Source organism: Brachyistius frenatus, unplaced genomic scaffold (genome assembly GCF_029030835.1).
Source record: "Brachyistius frenatus isolate BFR_SWC_R1_liver_20210118 unplaced genomic scaffold, ASM2903083v1 Contig_35, whole genome shotgun sequence".
NCBI lineage: Eukaryota > Metazoa > Chordata > Actinopteri > Embiotocidae > Brachyistius > Brachyistius frenatus.
In genome coordinates this window covers 2858408-2864570 of record NW_027210634.1, presented here as the reverse complement: position 1 = coordinate 2864570, position 6163 = coordinate 2858408, and positions in this window count along the sequence as shown.

Below are 6163 nucleotides of genomic sequence, written 5' to 3'. Positions count from 1 at the left end.
GCCGGCGGCGACGTCACCCCGCCGGTTTGTAAACGGTTCATGTTTTGGCCGTCGCCATCGTTGCTCGTTCGGCGCTCGGAAGTGACCGTATTTGGGCGGGCTGGGGAAACTTGACTCGATCCGATTGGAAACGCGACGATACTACGTCCCGCCCACCGATAGCTGTAAGGCCTGTCAATCAAACAAGACACACCCCCCCCCAACAAACCCCTGTGTATTAACACAGAGCTTTTTTTAGACGGCATTATTTTCAAGATTGACGGCCAGAAAACTAATAAGAAGGGGCGATTTTAGCTGACAAGACCAAAAATAACTAGTGGAAAAAAATGTATTAACTTTTTGGAGCCAACCTCTAGTGGCACTCAGTGGTACTGCAGTATAAGGCGCAATTTATGTGACCCGGAAACGACACCCAGTTTTATGTTCAGTCTGCGGTCGGGTCTGAGACGCAATCTGATTGGAGTCACGTTTCAAAACCGGTCCAGATGTGGTTTGGATACGATTTTATTTAACGTTTTATTTTTTTATATATATATTTTTTTTATTTGTCCAGATTTCAGACAAACTCTCGATCTTGTTTGCGCGCTGGCGTAAAAACACAGTTTGCAAACACACACACACTGACAGAGAAGAGCAGCGGTCCGAGATGAAACGCCACAAAACCCCCGTGAGGTTATTTCACCTCGAGCGGACGTTCGAACGGCCGTTTGTGTTTGACTTAACCGCCCGCGTGGTACGACCCGTGGACTGCGTTTGTGTGGATTGTGTGGCGTGACTGAAAAAAAAAAAAAAAAAAAAGAATCAAATGAGATTAAGAATCACAAAAAAAGAAAAGAAATGCAGCCAAAGATGCGTGGGAGAGTTCCGATTTATTCAATAGCCTGTTTTTCTTTTCTTTTCTTTTTTCATTTCACAAACTCTGCCATAAATATAAGCGTGTTCCAGGTCTTTGCCCACACACACCTTCATCTGTCAGCGCTGTGTGTTAGATTATCTTAGATGAATATTTATTTAATTACGGTATCTTTCAGTGATTCGTTAGGTAACAGGCTCATCTCTTTTTCTTTCTTTTTTTTTTTTTTTTTTTACAGCCGTGACACTTATTTATCAGATTTACTTTCATTGTATGAGCCTTATAGAGCCTTCGGGTCCTTTTGTGTTTTCTAATTACACCCAGAGTGAAAACGAAAAAAAAAAAAAAACTCCTACGATCCACGTTCTCTGGAACCCGACCTGCCTTTTTAATCTGGTCTTTAATTAAATGTTACTTATTTTATGCATTTATTCATTTTTTTGTCTATTTATACAATTTACCTGGTTTTTACGTCTTATATTCTATTAAATTTTTAAGTGAATTGTATTTATTTTATATAGTTGTGAGCTCTAATAAAAAAAAAAAAAATTAAAGTTTTTACTTTTAAGTAAATTTCATTGATTTTTTTTAATTTTTTTTTCGCTATTTGTAAGTTTTCGTTGGTTTTAGTAGCTGGCATAATTTGCTGCGTTCAAACAGAACCCGTGAGCTCGTGGTTGCAACGCGGGCGGTCGTGTGCGTTCAAGCGGTTAAGTCGTAAATACACCGTTGCCAGGCAACGGCAACCAGGACGAGCGTCTAGAAGCCGCAGAAGCAAACAACTTAGCTAACAGGCAGGTAACGTAATGCGGGAAAAGATGAGGCCGTCAGCCTTTTTCTCAGACGCAGGTTATTTATCTAAGTTATGAAGACGACACGCTACGTGACTAAAATTACAACGTATCAGCCGAACGCCCAACCAAACATGAACTTCCGATGTTTCTGTAAACGTCAGCAAACGCGTCACAACTCGTGAACTCGAGCCCCGAAGAAAACTCGGAGCGCCGACATCGTGAGCACCACAAGAGGGCGCCGTTCCCGCGGACCCTTCACGCGCGCACGGTGAATACGACCCCCGTTTGAACGCAGCGAGCGTCACGTGTTATTGGTGCTTTTCTACTTCGTGCGGCGTGAAAAAAAAAAAAAGGATCAACATGTCACATTATGGAAGCAGGAAGCTGGACGTGTTTTAAAGAAAGGACTAAATCCATCGAGTAAACGGAGCGACGTGCCGAGCCGTGCAGTCGAGTCCTCGGCTCCTCTCCGGCGGCACGGGGCGGGTCGGCGAGCGAGGTAAGAGGCTAACTGGGTCGGACATTTACTGTAATGATTAATGTCAGCCGGGCTCGGAGCAACGGTGTCGCTGCTCCACCTCGTCTCCGTCAGGACGCGGCGGCCGGAGAGGGGACCGGGGAGGGAGCCGTAATCAGCCACCAGATGAGGTCAGGTGAGCGCGGGGGCGAGGCCGCAGGGACCGAGTCCGGGCCGGCGGTTAACGAGAGCTGACGCGCCCGCCGAGCGGCCCCGCCCCCGAACAGAATAATCGAGTTTAAATCGGTGTGAAAAGGGAGTGAAGATCTCTGAGCCTGACTCATGCGGTGACGATCCGGGCCCTGCAGCCCGGCTCGGAGCCGCTTGGCTTTTTACACATTTAATCATGTTTATTTGTGTCTCTGTGTGTGTGTGTGTGTGTGTGTGTGTGTGTGTGTGTGTGTGTGTGTGTGTGTGTGTGTGTGTGTGTGGAGTGGAGACACCGAGCTGAAAGCGAGGAGTCGAGTGTTTCCCGTGAAACATCAAAGAGCAGATTTAGATGCGGCTTTGGCTCAAACGGCCTCTTTTTTTTTTTTTTTTTTTCTGATGATGAAATGCTGAACGCAGCGGAGCAACGCGGCGCATCGGGAGGGCGTCAGCAGACGGTCGGCCTGGAGGACAAAAGGGCAGATATGTAAGGAATCAGGTGGACTGAGCCTTCGACACGAAAGCCGTGATGTGTGTGTGTGTGGGGGGGGGGGGACTCTGCTCGTGAAGCGGCTGATTAAAAAAAGTCCGAGCCGAGTAGACTTCGGCCGGATTCTGCAGAAGAAAACAACCAACAACAACCCTGCAATTCACGAAACCGTCCAAACCTGCCGCCACACGTCCGTCAGACAAGAAAGAGACACGAAACCACCACAAAGAGACACAAAAAGACGCAAAACAATCACAAAGACACACAACGAGACACGAAATAGCTATAAAGAGACTCAAAACAACCAAAAAGAGACACAAGAATGCTGATAAAAAAAAAAATAAAAAAAAAACACAACATGACCTCTAACAGGTTTAGGGTCAAATTTATGATTGATTTAAACATAAATGTCTAATTCCTAATTTTTACTTTTTATGAATCCCAGATATTGAATCCAGATGTTTACAACCAAAACTCTTTATTTATACTTTTATTTGACTCGCAGTGAAGCATTTTTCTACCGCGGTGTTCCTATTTTACTTCAGTAAAAAAAATAGCTTCTTCCTGTTCCCAGCATTGATGTCATGACTGCTGTCTGCTCTGTTTTATTTTGAAAGTCCTTACCGGAAAGTGTTGACACTTCTCAGACTCGTTAGGGCTTGCTGCCCTCCAGTGGCCACAGCAGGAACTACATCGCAGTTCAAGCTCCTGCAGATGTTTCCGAACCCTTATAATAATTTGTTTCTCTTTCAAACTTTATTAAAAGCACGATCATAAATATTTACAGTATCAATAAGACTGTGAAAAAAACCTTAAAGGCACCACACAATAAATAACAATAGAAAGGTAAATCATGTAAATGAATAAATAGATTAGCAAAAAACTATATTTTGGCATTGCAAAACGTAAGATGCTTTCATTTCTGAATCGTGCATTAAAAAAGGAGAATTGATTAAATAAAGAAAAAAAAATGAAGAAATGTTAACAATGTTTGTTTTGTCCAACCTCAATTATTTAAAGAAAATAGAAAAAAAATATTATAATTTTTAAAAGAAAAAGCTGGAAATCTTCATCTTTGAGAAGTTTTCATCAATTATACGCTAATATATTCTAACAAAATGTGCATGTCAGGGCATCCGTTTTTCCGAGGACACCGGAACGCATCACGGCACACAAACCGCTCAGAGTTTAAAATCAAGTGTTTATTTTTCTTCATTTTTACTTAAATTATTATAAGATATTTCACTGTTTGTCCACAGAAACAAACAAGGGCGTTGAAGAGTTTTTACTTCTGCGTCTGGGTTCTGCTCCGAGACGTTTAGTTTGAATGGGAATTTCCTGGTTATCCGCTTTCACTTTTTCTCTTCTTCTGCTTTGAGAAACGCTGTTAGCCGCTGTTGCGTGAAGACCCGCCGTCGCCCTCTGGTGGTCGGTCCCGTCAACTACATTGTCATGGAGTAAAACAAACAAAAATATTTGCTTCAGTATCAGTATAATTTGGTCTTATTGATATTTTAGGTAAAGGTGCAGCAGTGATTCGCAGACACATTTGTACCTAAAGGGGGACTTCAGCAGTGTGAAGGTACATGAAAACATCCAGTTTGATTAAAACAAAATGTGGAGGCCGCCTGAACTTCGTGATCGGGAGCGCACGAAAGGTGACCAAGTGAAGCGAACGGTTAGCCAATAGTTTAAATTGAAATAGACAAACAAATTGTTGGATAAGTGGTTGGGATAAAGTAAAAAATGCTCCTCACGCAAAAAGTTAATAAATCAAAATACAGAGACGAAATCTATAAATGGTTGAAACGGCTCGCAAAATGTAATATTTAAGAACAGTTGAATTAGTTCGATAAAGGTAACGCTGTGAAATGGTGAGTCGGAGCTAAAATGGATAAACAGTTAAAAGTGTTGTAGCCGCTAAACGTGAATAGGTGGCTAACTTTAAAATTAAAGTACGAAAGTGGAAAGTGGCTCTAAATCTGTTGTTTTGTTCAATTGTTGTGTTATTTTAGTTGTGTTGTGCTTTATGTTTTATGTTTTATGTTAGTTATATTGTTGTATGAATGAGGAGCAGCAGTTTAGCAGCTGCCACTGGGGGGCGCTGCTGTTTAGTTGTGTTTTTTTATTATTGTGTTGTATTATTGTATTGTGCTGTGTTATTGAGTTGTGTTGTGTTATTGTGTTGTTTTGTATTGGTTGTGTTGTATTATTGTGTTGTGTAATTGTGTTGTTTCGTATTGGTTGTGATGTATTATTGTGTCGTGTTGTACTATTGTGTTGTTTTGTATTGGTTGTGTTGTATTATTGTGTTGTGTTATTGTGTTGTTTCGTATTGGTTGTGTTGTGTTATTGTGTTGTGTTATTGTGTTGTTTCGTATTGGTTGTGATGTATTATTGTGTCGTGTTGTACTATTGTGTTGTTTTGTATTGGTTGTGTTGTATTATTGTGTTGTGTTATTGTGTTGTTTCGTATTGGTTGTGTTGTGTTATTGTGTTGTTTCGTATTGGTTGTGTTGTATTATTGCGTTGTGTTATTGTGTTGTTTTGTATTGGTTGTGTTGTATTATTGTGTTGTGTTGTACTATTATGTTGTTTTGTATTGGTTGTGTTGTGTTATTGTGTTGTATTATTGTGTTGTTTCGTATTGGTTGTGTTGTGTTATTGTGTTGTTTCGTATTGGTTGTGTTGTATTATTGCGTTGTGTTATTGGGTTGTTTTGTATTGGTTGTGTTGTATTATTGTGTCGTGTTGTACTATTATGTTGTTTTGTATTGGTTGTGTTGTGTTATTGTGTTGTTTCGTATTGGTTGTGTTGTATTATTGCGTTGTGTTATTGGGTTGTTTTGTATTGGTTGTGTTGCATTATTGTGTTGTGTTATTGTGTTGTTTCGTATTGGTTGTGTTGTGTTATTGTGTTGTGTTATTGGGTTGTTTCGTATTGGTTGTGTTGTATTATTGCGTTGTGTTATTGGGTTGTTTTGTATTGGTTGTGTTGTATTATTGTGTCGTGTTGTACTATTGTGTTGTTTTGTATTGGTTGTGTTGTATTATTGTGTCGTGTTGTACTATTGTGTTGTGTTATTGGTTGTGTTGTATTATTGTGTTCTGCTGTGTTATTGTGTTGTGTTACTGTGTTGTGTTATTAGTTGTGTTGTATCATTGTGTTGTTTCGTATTGGTTGTGTTGTATTATTGTGTTGTTTCGTATTGGTTGTGTTGTATTATTGTGTTGTATTATTGTGTTCTGCTGTGTTACTGTGTCGTGTTACTGTGTCGTGTTATTAGTTGTGTTGTGTTGGTTGTGCTGCGTTATGAAAAAGCAGCAGCGGTCAGCTGCCGCTTGGGCCTCTACGTTGTGTT